Source organism: Podarcis tiliguerta, assembly GCF_965153285.1.
Source record: "Podarcis tiliguerta genome assembly, chromosome: 16".
Lineage (NCBI taxonomy): Eukaryota > Metazoa > Chordata > Lepidosauria > Squamata > Lacertidae > Podarcis > Podarcis tiliguerta.
The window spans coordinates 21,420,273-21,433,307 of record NC_139549.1 but is presented as its reverse complement, the minus strand read 5'-3'; the positions used below and the strand labels follow the sequence as shown (position 1 = coordinate 21,433,307).

General features: G+C 50.0%; 1 protein-coding gene across 1 annotated transcript in view; it reads right to left on the bottom strand.

Annotated features, from left to right (window-relative positions):
- Positions 1-1,163: 1,163 nt before the first annotated feature.
- RBM19 (RNA binding motif protein 19) overlaps positions 1,164-13,035 on the bottom strand; it is a 97,964-nt gene continuing 86,092 nt past the window's right edge. The window contains exon 25 of the mRNA XM_083417450.1: positions 1,164-1,501. The gene's annotated coding sequence lies outside the window, so the exon portion shown is untranslated. The remainder of the gene's footprint in view (positions 1,502-13,035) is intronic.

Sequence of the window (13,035 nt, the reverse complement as noted above, 5' to 3'; positions counted from 1 at the left end):
CTGTTAATGCAGGTGGTGGTGGTGGGGAATGTTTTGCGCTCCAGACGTTGTGGAACCTTTGGCCCGCCATGCTTGCCAAGGGGTTTCTGGGAGTTGTAGTTCCACAACATCCAGAGCCAACTGTTCTCCACACCTGCATCAGCGCCAGACATTTACAGCTCTCTTATCCCATAGTCACAGATTCCCACAGAGAATCCTGGGAGATGTAGTTTGTGAGGGATTCTTGAGAGCTGTTAGGAGACCCATATTCCCCTAACAAGAGGCACCATTTCCAGAGTTCCCTGGCAAGAGGGGCGGACTGTCAAATCACTGTAATATAGTGTGTGTGCTTTCCAAAGGCGGCCGGTTGCGAAATGCAGAAACAGGATACTGGACTGAGTGAGCCACCAGCTTCATCCAGGACGGCTTGTCTTGCCTATCTTTGGGTGAATTTCTCCAGCTGAACCCATCTCCCATTTTGGACTCTTCTGCAGGGAGACTTTCTGTGATGGAAGGTTGCAGCATTTGGGACTTTTGAGTTCAGAGGAAAAGCGAGGGAGAGGTGACCTGGTCAGACAGTAATAAAATTACATATACTATGGAAAAAGTGGGTGGAGAACAGTTTCCTTTCTTTCTCTCCTAATGCTAGAACTCATAGATAACCCATGAAGATGAATGTTGGAAGAACGTTGGAGCAATTTCTTCACACAGCACATAGCTAAACTGTGGAACTCCCTCCCACAGGATACAGTGATGGTCACTGGTAGATGGCTTTAAAAGAGGACAGGACAGATTCATGGAGGAGAAGGCTACTATCCCGGATGGCTATGATCTGCCTCCACAGCTGGAGATAGTAAAATGCTTCTGAACACCACTTGCTGGAAACCACCAGAGGGGAGAGGGCTCTTGAGTTCAGGTCCTGTTTGTGGGTTACCCAAAGGCATCTGGTTGGACCCCATGAGAGAACAGGATGCTAGACTAGATGGGCCATTGGCCTGATCCAGCAGGTTCTTCTTAATGTTTTAATCTATTCTGGTGCCCCACACAACTCTGGTGCTTCCAACCCTACCAGGATTCCTATTTCTGTTCTTACATCCCTGGCTGCAAATGCTGGGAAACTGGAGGGAGAGCAAAATAATGGAATAGTGAACACTAGTTGGGAGTAAAACAGAGAAACCAGGCAGTGGGAACAAAGGATAGGTTGTTTTATATTAGGACGTGTTATGTAGGAATAAGTTATGTACACATTTTCTCTCTTTCAAAACTATACAAGTTATTAAGGAAGGGCAAAAACTGAACTGCGAATAGCTTTTTCTTCCTTTTGCTGGTTCATCAAGCCGAGTTGTTGCTTTTCCTAGCCAGGAAACGGCAGACAAATGAAAGTGATGAGTGCCATCGCTTCGAAGCTGCTTGTTCCAAGGACTCTCCTCTTCGGGGTTCACGGGACAGATCCACTTGGCTTCGAGGAGGGGCCAGGACCCCCTTGTTGTTCTCTCGGCCGTGACTCAGTTCTGAACTGGGGCTGGCGGGGGAGAGAAAAGATACAGAGTGTTACGTGGGTGGCTTGATCTTTGGAAGGGAGCATTCTGCCCAGCAGAACTTGAGCACCAGAGAAGGACCTGTGGAAGATCACGTAATTGGGACATGCCGACCCAATACCGCGGAGGAGGCTGTTTCATTTGGGCAAATGGGGGCACTGCCCCTCCAATTTCACGCTGCCCCCAGGCAGCCCCACCTTGCCTTTCTTCTTGCCTTACAGCTCTTCCAAGGGGTGGCACTGCCTGCCTCCTGCTCTTCCGTCTTAGGCCTCATTCGCATCAAATGTTTAAAGCAGTGCAATACCACTGTGGCTCCCTCCACAGAATCTTGGGAGCTATCCAGGGTGCTGAAAGTTGCTAAGGGACCTCCCCATCACCTTCCCCTTCCAGAGCTAAGCTTTCCAGAATTCTCTGGGAACAGGGAATGAAGGTTAAGCCAGACTGTTAAAGGGTCACGTAACAAGCACCCTTAAGCCTCTATCCCTCTTCCCAGGGAACTCTGAGAACTGTGGCTCTAGGAGAGGAATAGGGGTCTCCCAACAACTCACCATCCTGGACAACCCCCAGTTTCCCCAATGGTATGGCACGAATGTGGCTTCAGTGCTGCCCCTTGTAAGGAGAAGGATGGAGACAAAGTTGGAATTTGTTGGCTCCGCCTCTCAATGGCTCAGGCTCCGCCTACTGCATGGGCTCCCCACGTTCTGCCCCACCGGACTCGACAGGCACCTGTCGCCTCTGAAGCACACTGCAGCCGAGAAGGTTGAGACACAGAGAGAAAGCAGTTCCGCAGATGCAGATCTAGGTGCCTGCAAACTATAAATGCGAAATAATTGGTTTGAGGGCCACTGGCAGTGGCGAAGCAGCTCTGCAATGGCATCCGGCAGAGCCCACCACCCCACAACTCTCCCCCCCTCCCCACCCAGCAAGAATTGAAGAGCTTGGGGAGGGAAGAAAGTAAAGAAGGAAAGAGGGGAACGCAATCCCATCTGGGCAATGCATCACGCTGAAAACGGCGCCCCGCATTAAAAATTCACCAGCCAGTGAATTTTCAAGGGATTTGTAGTAATTAGATGACAAAATGCTGGCAAATCTCAAGCTTGCCGAAGATGTTACTGAGGGGTCAAAGACTCGACACTTTTGGCTGGGTAATTTGTAAGTGTCAATCACGCTCAGCCATCAGAGGGAGAGGCAAAGCTCTGGCGGCTGAATTCCAACTAAGTCCAAGGCTCCCAGCCCTTTAGTCACCCTCTCCCCTCCGCCTCCTCCCCGAATAATCTCAGAGGCCTGCATGCAAATGCAGAGGCTTCTCCTTCCCCTCTCAGACTTAATTCATTTATTTATACCCAGCGCCTCCAGAAGGAGAGAGTGTAAATTCCCTGTCTACATGTACCAACGATGCGCGCACACATATTCCCGTAGGAGGGCCACCAACTTGGGAGAGGATTAGCACAGGTTCATGGGGGGCAGGGCTACCAATGGCTACTGGCCATGATGGCTGTCTTTTGCCCCCGCTGTCACGAGGCAGTTTGGCTCCGAATGCAATAAATAAAGCAGGGATTGGAAATCTCTGACCCTCCAGACGTTGTTGGACTCCCAACTCCCATCAGCCCCAGCCCTCATGACCAATGGCCAGAGATGGTGGGAGCTGTGATCCAACAGCGTCACTGATTCCACAACCCAGTCTTACATTCTTAGGCATCCAGACTAGACTACTGCAATGTGCTCTGTGTGGGGCTGCCTTTGAAGACTGTTTTTGAAACTGCCAGTGGCCATGGATGGTGGAAGCTGTAGTTCTGCAACATATCTGGGGATAAAAGCTAAATCTTTGAGCTTTTCTTCTTCTTCTTTTTAAAAAAGTACAGCCAAAATAAATTGAGAGTAGCTTGCATGGTACTCTGAAGATTGCAATGAGGAGTGAATTCCCAGTTAATGCCAAGTTTCCCACTTAATGCCAAGGTGTGGCACCTATGCTTGACTCTTCCTCTGGTCTGGGACTCTTCCCACTGTCTGAGACTGCTGGACATGCTGGCTGGAGTTGATGAGAGTTGGGATCCACCAACACCTAGAGAGCCACAGGTTCCTTATCCTTGCCTTAAGTCAGGGGGATAGGGAACACTGGGGCCTTCCCAGCAGTGATGTATGGAAGTGAGAGCTGGACCATAAAGAAGGCTGATCGCCGAAGAATGGATGCTTTTGAATCATGGTGCTGGAGGAGACTCTTGAGAGTCCCATGGACTGCAAGAAGATCAAACCTCTCCATTCTTAAGGAAATCAAGCCTGAGTGCTCACTGGAAGGACAGATCGTGAAGCTGAGGCTCCAATACTTTGGCCACCTCATGAGAAGAGAAGACTCCCTGGAAAAGACCCTGGTGTTGGGAAAGATTGAGGGCACAAGGAGAAGGGGACGACAGAGGATGAGATAATTGGACAGTGTTCTTGAAGCTACAAACGTGAGTTAGACCAAACTGCGGGAGGCAGTGGAAGACAGGAGTGCCTGGCGTGCTTTGGTCCAAGAGGTCACAAAGAGTCGGACACAACTAAACGACTAAACAACAACAACAACCTTATAATGAGTCAGGCCATTGGCCTATGCAGGTCAGTATTACCTGCACCTCAGAAGGTGGCAGGCTCTCCTTCATCAGAGGCTTTTAAACCGAGATTGGATGGCCATCAGTTGGGGATTTTTCAGTTGCAATTCCTGCTACCACAGGGGGTTAGACAAGATGAGCCTTGGAGATACCTTCCACCTCTACAGTTCTGTGATTCTGTGAGAGCGGACGTTGCTGTGACTCAGCTGAGCAGGCAGCGGCGAGAGCCAGGAAGAAGTTAACCAGGGCCCCAGGCGCCAAATGGGAAGCCCCCGCCAAGGCTGCTAAGCTGTCAGCCTGCCAGCCTTGCTCTCTCCTCCGTCTGCTAACAGAGATGCCTATTATTTTGCTGGCACCCTGGCCCTGGTTTGCATATTTCACTGATTCAGGTCACATCGCCGTACACACACATGCCACAGCCAACGTCTGTTGATATTCTCGGTCTCTCGCCCAGCTCCAGTTTGAGGTGAAAGCCTTCCTTATTAGCCAATTTGGATACCCATTTACTGTGAATTGCTCAGCCTGATTATTATTCATGAATGGATAAATCTGAAATCTCAGCTCCCTGCTACGCCATTTCTCCCTCTCCCGAATGAATACGCTTGGAGGGGGAAAACAGGGAGGCAGAAGTGCCGCTCGTTCTCCGGGGCACAAGGGAGGAGGATGCCTTCTTCCCTGCAGCCCCAAATGGGGGGGGGCATTAAACCATATGGGATCCAATGCCCCCCCCCCACTGAGAAACACGTGGATTTTTAACTCCCACCCCCAAATGTAAAGGAAAGCATCATGGCAAAATGCATGTTTGCTCCTAACTTGGCAGCAAGGGCAAAGGAGCTTCCTGGATATATAACCCGAGGTTTGGAAATGAAGGTACTGTCTCTGTGCACCTGATGCCTCCCTGCAGGAAGCACAGGCAGCTGCCCTGTAATCCAATTAACGCAGCCCCTTGTTTAAACTTCCCGCTCCCCCCCCCCCATTTATTTTTGAAAGGACAACCTAAGACATGGCCATCCTCAAAAGGACCACCTGAGGCGCCTTGGACTCCCATCGCAGAGATTGTGTGTGATGCATGCTGCACCTGCCCTCTGGTTTTTCGAGTCAAGGTGTTGGTGTTAACTTTCCAAATACCGGGAAGGGGCTCCTCAGGCCTATTACAGTCATATCTTGAATCCTGAACACTTTGCAAGTTGAATGTTTTGGCTCCCAAATGCCACAAACCCATAAGTGAGTGTTCCGGTTTGTGAACGTTCTTTGGAATCCTAATGTCCAATGCGGGTTCCATGGTTTCCGATTGGCTGCAGGAGCTTCTTGCAGCCAATCAGAAGCTGCGCTTTTGTTTCTGAACGTTTTGGAAGTCGAACGGACTTCCGGAATGGATTTGACTTCCAAGGTATGACTTTATTATCCTCAGGCTTGTTTCTGCTGCTGCTGCTGTTATGCCTGAACAGGACTCAAGACAGCTAACAGGTAAAACCGGAACAGCTAAAACATTGGGGGGGGGGGGAGAAGCAATCATTTTAAAAAAACCTAAACATTAATAAAGTCAGAACTCTCTCTCTTTCTGATTTATTAAAACATAGATAATTACAATAAAAACAACACAGCACCATCCCTTTCCTTAGAAGAGCGAGTTCTCCAGAGCCTGCTGCAATAAAAAAAGTCTTCACCTGGCAGCAGAAGGACAAAGAGGGAGCCAGTCTGACTTCCCTAGAGAGGGAGTTCCACAGTCTGGGAGCAGTCACCGTGAAGGCCCTGTCCTGCAGACACCATGAGCCTGCCTGTGAGGGTGGCAGGATACAGCCCTCCAGGCCTCTCTAACTGGCCATTGGAACTCTCCCCAGGACATACCCCATCTCCCCAGACCCCATACATTTTCCCAGCCTTGCTTTCTATCCCCTGTTAGTAAGAAGGTAAGAAGAGCCTGCTGGATCAGGCCAATGGCTCAGCATCCTGCTCTCTCAGTGGGCCCAGAAAATGCCTTTGGGGTCCCGCAAGCAGGACCCAAGCACAAGAGCATTCTCCCCTTCCTGTGGTTTCCAGCAATAGGTTTTCGGAAACCTCTAGCCATGAAGGCTGAGCACAGCCATCATGGCTGGTCACCAAGAATAGCCTTATCTATGAATTTGTCCAATCCTTTTTAAAACCATCCAAGTGGGTACTCCTGTGGGAGTGAGTTCCGCAGATTAACTATACATGAAGCAGTCCTTCCTTTTATCTCTCCTGAACCTTCTGACACTCAGCTTAATCAAACGTCCACGAGTTCTACTGTTATGAGAAAGGGAGAGAAAAACTTTTCCTCTACCATTTTTTCAAACCTTGCTGGGTTGTGTCCTGGCTTAGCTGGATGGAGAATGGAGAGAGAGAGAGAGGAATGTGTACAGAAGCCAGTCAACTGTACAAAGGGGGCAGCAAGCGCATTATTTGCTTTGCGCACTTTTGCCTATGGCTATGCCCACCAATAAGGGACGCGGGTGGCGCTGTGGGTTAAACCACAGAGCCTAGGGCTTGCCGATCAGAAGGTCAGTAGTTCGAATCCCCATGACAGGGTGAGCTCCTGTTGCTCGGTCCCTGCTCCTGCCAACCTAGCAGTTCGGAAGCACGTCAAAGTGCATGTAGATAAATAGGCACTGCTCTGGCGGGAAGGTAAATGGCGTTTCTGTGTGCTGCTCTGGTTGGCGAGAAGCGGCTTAGTCATGCTGGCCACATGACCCAGAAGCTGTACGCCGGCTCCCTCGGCCAGTAAAGCGAGATGAGCGCCGCAACCCCAGAGTCGGCCACGACTGGACCTAATGGTCAGGGGTCCCTTTACCTTTATGCCCACCAATGTCGCTTACTTGAGCTACTGACCTTCCCCACTGATCCCCAACTGCCTCCTCCATTGACCAAGCAGCAAGTAGGTGGGAAAAGATCTCTCTCCGCCTGAGGCTCTGGAGAGCCACAGACAGTCAGGCTTAAGATGAACCTTGCAGGATCATGCCCAAGGCTCATCTGGTTCCAGTATCCTCTTCTCACCGTGCCCAACCAGATGCCCTTGGGGAAACCCTTGAGCAGGACCCGGGAGCAACAGCGCTCTCCCCACTTGCGATCCCCAGCAACCGCTGCTCAGAGGCATGCAGGCTCTCTCGGTGGATGCAGAACATAGTGGATGGGGCTAGTAGTCATCATAGATAGCCTCCTCCTCCATGAATTTCTCCAATCCTGTTTTAAAGCCACTCAAGTTGATGGCCATCACTGTCTCCCCTGGGAGTTTCATTGTCCACGAGTCCTAGTGTTATGCAAGAGGGAGGAAAGCTTTGCCCTATCCCACCTTCTCTGCACCAGGCACCACGGGATTAAAGACCATCTGAAGATGGTTCTTCAGAAACGTCAGCAAATTTTGGCAGCCCAGTTGCTCACTGGACATGCTTGGACTGCAACAATATAGCCCCTAACGAACTACTGCCATCATCCGATAATCACGAGTCCTTCCCTGGCTGAGGAACAAAAAAAGTTAACTCCTCGACCTCCACCACATCTTTCCCACCTCCGGAACCCAGACATCAGAAGGCAGCCCTGTGGAGGAAAGTTTTTAATGCCTGATGTTTCGCGGTGCTTTTATGTTTTGCTGGAAGCCGCCCAGAGTGGCAGGGGCAACCCAGTCAGATGGGCAGTGTATAAATAATGAAATTATTATTATTATTATTATTAATCTTCCGTTATGTTTTATCTTCCTGCTCGTCTCACTGAAAACAGGAGGGAGGTCCGTTAACAACAGGCAGATATAAGTCTAAAAAGCTCCTTTATTCTGGATTGCCTCAAGCAGGTGTGGGGAACCTTTAGTTCTCCAGATATCTCTTCCGAACGTAGCAATAACCCTTTTCTTTTGAGTAATTAATAACACAACAATCATTGAAACAAACAAGCCAACTGGAGTGTAAAATGTGAAGGGGCAGGATCCAGCCTTCCAGATATATAAAAGTGAATTATTATTATTATTATTATTATTATTATTATTATTATTATTATTACTACTACTACTACTACAATAATAATAATAATAATAATAATAATAACAATAACAACAACCTGCACTGCCTCAGTGTTATCTTCAATACAAGAAGAAAAACAGCCAACCAGCCACTGCTCTACTACTTAAAACTCTTAATTAAGATTGAAGTTTCACCCACTCTGGTGTAATTAATGAATTAACTTGCAATTCCCTCCCCCACCACTAAATTCAGTGTGATTAGAATATTTCAGGGGAGGAGGAGCAAGAGCAGCATTTATTTATTTATTTAAACCCGCCCTGCCCCCCGCCCCCAAAACTGATCACAGAGGCCAGAGTCTCCTTTTGACGGAGAAACTGCCAACAAGTGGTCCTTGCAGCTGTGTGTGCAATTGTCCATCAAAAGAGATTCCTTTTATACTTGTAACATTATTAGGACAAAACAAAACACTTTTTTAAAAAAGCTCCAAACAAACCCCTGGTGAAAGGAGATAAACATCATTATTGAGGGGATGTTGTGTGGTTTGAGATATTAAAAGTCTTCATCAAGGCTGGAAAGGGGGTGTGGGTGTGGGGGGAAAAACAAACCCAATCGCGTGCTGCGGGTGGGGAGGGGGGGGGAAACGGTTAAATTGATTTTCATAAAAATGCAAACTTCAGAAAGCGCTCTCTGTTCTCTTCAACCTCTCCCTCCTCGCCCCCCCATCCCAACCTCTGGTGCCTTTGAACATCTGACTGGCAAGCATTTCATATTTCAATCTCAGCAGAACAAATTGAATTAGATGTTGAAACCAAGCTCGCCTCTGTACGCGAAAGCCTACCTGCTCTGCCTGCACTAATCCTTTGCCTTGGTACTGCAGGGGAGGCAGCTGGGGGGGGGGCGAGGAATCCACCCTGCTATGGAAGACGGTATGAGGAGGGGAGATACATGCTGCCTGTGGCTGAACACTTTTGCTGCATGCTTGTTAGGGGTGTCCGTCTCGCTCGTTATTATCCATGAGCGTCACTTGCAGCTGGGAGTGCTGGAGTAAGAGGCCGGGAGGCCAACAGTAGGTGGCGCCAGAGCCAATGACAGGCAGAGCCAACTCAATCCTAGATGGGTTGCCTGCATTTGTATCTCCAAGGTAGCGTACATTGTTCTCTCTCCCCCTCCTCATTTAATCCCCACAACAAGCCTGTGGGGTAGGCTAGGCTGAGAGGCAGGCAGGGACTGGCCCCCTCCCCAAGGTCCCCTAAGAGAGCTTCGTGGCCAAGAGGGAATTCAAACTGCTCTCCAAGGCACTAATAGACCACTCTCCACTCTTGTCATTTATATGGGAGCCAGGGCTAGGCGATATCTGGTTTTCAACATCGTGATATATCACCAGCTGAACATTGCGATATACTGATAAATCGCGATGTCTGAAATAAGGATGGAGCTATGTAGAGGCAGTGGATGGCTTCATGGTTTTTGCGACAATGTGATTTTTGCATCAAACACACACACACCACGATTCGCAATATACTGCCAGGTCAAAAATTATGAAACCAGTATCACAATATGGACTTGAAACTTTTTTTGAACTATCTATTGATAACATCGCCCAGCCCTAAGGGGTGCATTCATTTCAGTACATGATTCTCAGTGAAGAATTGCCACCAACACCAGCTGAAGATTGATCTACGTTACATAGTGTGTTGACCAGAGTTGGCCACTGTGGTCCCCTCCCCCCGGATGACTCCAACTCCTATCATCCTTGACCATTAGGGCTGATGGGAGCTAGAGTCCAATGACACTTGGAAGGCACCATGTTGGCTGCCCCTGGTGTAAACCCAGAGGGAGGGAGGTCAACAGTAGGTGGCGCCAGAGCCAATGACAGGCACAGGAAATGAAATTCTAGTTTTGTCCCCATCCTCCTCCTCCCTGCTGAATTATACACCTCCTGAACTGCTTGCAAGTAAGAAGGCAGGCAGGTGGGGGCTGTCTGAGAGCAGACTACTAGCCATGATGGGTACATTTTCCAGTTGCTGGAGGGGAGAATTGTTCTCATGCTCAGGTCCTGTTTGCAGGTTTCCCAGGAGCATCTGGTTGGCCACGGTGAGAAGTGGATGCTGGGCTAGATGGACCTGATCCAGCAGGGCTCTCCTTGAGATGTTCTTGAGACTGAGCTTGGTGGAGCAGTGGTCCAGGAGCCCAAATGGACCAATCATCTCCACCGCTTACAAGGGCCAGAGGCTTGTGACTCAACTTCCTCTGGTGTTTTCTTTTGAAATTTAGCGTGGTGCAAAATTAGCAGTGCCTACTGATGTACAGAAATGGCTGTGAGCGTATGTGGGTTGTTGTTGTTCTAAAACAGGGATGTCCAACCGGTCGACCATGACCAACAGCTTGATCCCCTGGTGATAGCAGTCAATCGTGGTCTCATTTTCCTCTGCCGGGGAAAAAGAGCACGATTGCAAAAATGGAAGATGGAATTATCACTGCTAGCGTGTTTGGCAGAACTCTAGCGCCCCCGTCTAAAAAAATCTCAACAACTTTGGGTCATCCTCTCCATGGGTTGACCACTGCTAGTTTTTTCCCCAGAAGTAGGTCGCAGTCTCTTGGGAGTTGGATGTCCCTGATCTAAACCAAGGAAACATTTTGTCCCCAGAAGTGGAAATAATTATCCCAGCTGTTTGGGGGAGGAAAAGATATTTTACATACACTTGGCAAACAAAGCAGGCTTCGCTGAGAAGCGAGCAAACTCTGTCCTTAAGAAACAAGAAGGTTAAGGATCATAATGCATGTTGGTGCAGAAACGGTTTTAGACCCAGTCTGTAGGTGAATGTTTAGGGGACGCGGGTGGTGCTGTGGTCTAAACCACAGAGCCTAGGACTTGCCGATCAGAAGGTTGGCGGTTCAAATCCCCATGACGGGGTGAGCTCCTGTTGCTCGGTGCCAGCTCCTGCCAACCTAGCAGTTCAAAAGCACGTCAAAGTGCAAGTAGATAAATAGGTACCGTTCCAGCGGGAAGGTAAAATGCGTTTCCATGCGCTGCTCTGGTTCGCCAGAAGCGGCTTAGTCCTGCTGGCCACATGACCCAGAAGCTGTACGCCGGCTCCCTCGGCCAATAAAGCGAAATGAGCACCGCAACCCCAGAGTCGTCTGCAACTGGACCTAATGGTCAGGCGTACCTTTACCTTTAGGGGAATGTTGGATCAGCCTGGGTCACCCCATCCATAAATACATAAGCAGAGCTTTGCTGGATCAGGCCAATGGCCCATCTAGTCTGGCATCCTCTTCTTACAGTGGCCAACCAGACGCTTGTTGCAGGATTTGAGCACAAGAGCCCTCTCCCCTCCTGTGGTTTCCAGCAAGTTGCGTTCAGAAGCATCACTGCTTCTGACGCCTGCATTCTCTGGCTGCTGTCAAGGCATCTCTCCCTCTGCAATGGTTCGGAGTTTTCCCACCTCTCCCCTTTTGAGCCGCAGAGGTGCCATCACTGATCTGCATGGAAGACGGTCACAGATAACCTGCAATGGTGCGAGGAGCCCCCCAGCCAGAACCCAAATTACCCGAGACGATGTGCTCTCTCTCCCTCCCTCCTGCTCCTGGCCTATTGCTGCGCGGTACTCTTGCTGATGGGCCAAGCAGTGGGGTGGCCGCAACTCACTCCCCACCCCCCGGCAGATTACTGGGCTTTTTTTTTGGAGACCCCTCGGCGGCGGGGAAGCCTCTCGAGTGGCGGCTCAGGGCTCCATCTGGCCAACAATTGCCTCTCGAATACACCTGCCTCCTTGGTGGGAGGCATCAGGGGGCTCTCGTGATGAAAGGGAAGCTGCCGGCTAATCCCCGCCAGGTTAAGTCGCAGCCACCTTCCCACTGCGCTTCTGGAATAAGCACAGGGCCTCTGGAAGAGCTCTTAATTTCAGGGTGCCTCTGGATGCCTCTGACTCTGACATCTTCCTCTGGAGAGCACAGCTTGGATTCGGGGAGGGGGGGTGGGAAGAGAGGGGAGGGCGGGCAGCAGCCAATCTCGATGAGGGCCAGTGCTCAATGCCAGCAGCAGCAGCAGCAGCCAGAGGGAAGGTTGGGGAACGTCCGGGGTGGCCAAAGATCTGAGAGCAAAACACTGCCTTCTGGCCTATGAGGAGGCTTCACCATGAGCCCAATCAGTGGCCCAGATTATGAGGCTTGCCCACATGGGCGTAGCCAGGGGGGTGCAGCTGCCCCCTCTCCAAATCAAGTACAGTGGTACCTCGGGTTACAGATGCTTCAGGTTACAGATGCTTCAGGTTACAGATGCTTCAGGTTACAGACTCCGCTAACCCAGGAATAGTACCTCAGGTTAAGAACTTTGCTTCAGGATGAGAACAGAAATCACGCGGCGGTGGCAGCGGGAGGCCCCATTAGCTAAAGTGGTACCTCAGCTTAAGAACAGTTTCAGGTTAAGAATGGACCTCTAGAACGAATTAAGTTCTTAACCCGAGGTATCACTGTAAATCAATAAAAATACTTAACTAAAAAACTGACCAACCGAGTCGCAGATAGCTCGGTTCTGCCCCCCACACCAAAGTCCTGCCCTCCCCTATCATATATCCTGGCTATGCCCATGCTTGCTCACAAGTCACGGCTCTGCAGCAGTCCAGGATGAAATGGCAAGATTCGGGACAGGCAAAAGCAGGAATTTCTTCATGCACTGCACAGTTAAACTGTGGAACTCACTCCCACAGGAGGCAGTGACAAACAACACTTTGCAGGGCTCTCTCTGCCTCCACTGTCGGAGGCAGCGATGCTTCTGAATGCCAGATGTTGGAAACCACAGGAGGGGAGGGGCTCTTGTGCTCAGATCATGCTTGCTGGTTTCCCAGAAAAGGGAAACCAGGTTGGCCATTGTGAGAACAGGACGCAGGACTTGATGGGCCGCTGGCCTGATCCAGAAAGCTCTTCTTATGTTCGATATTTATTGAATTTACACCCTGCCCA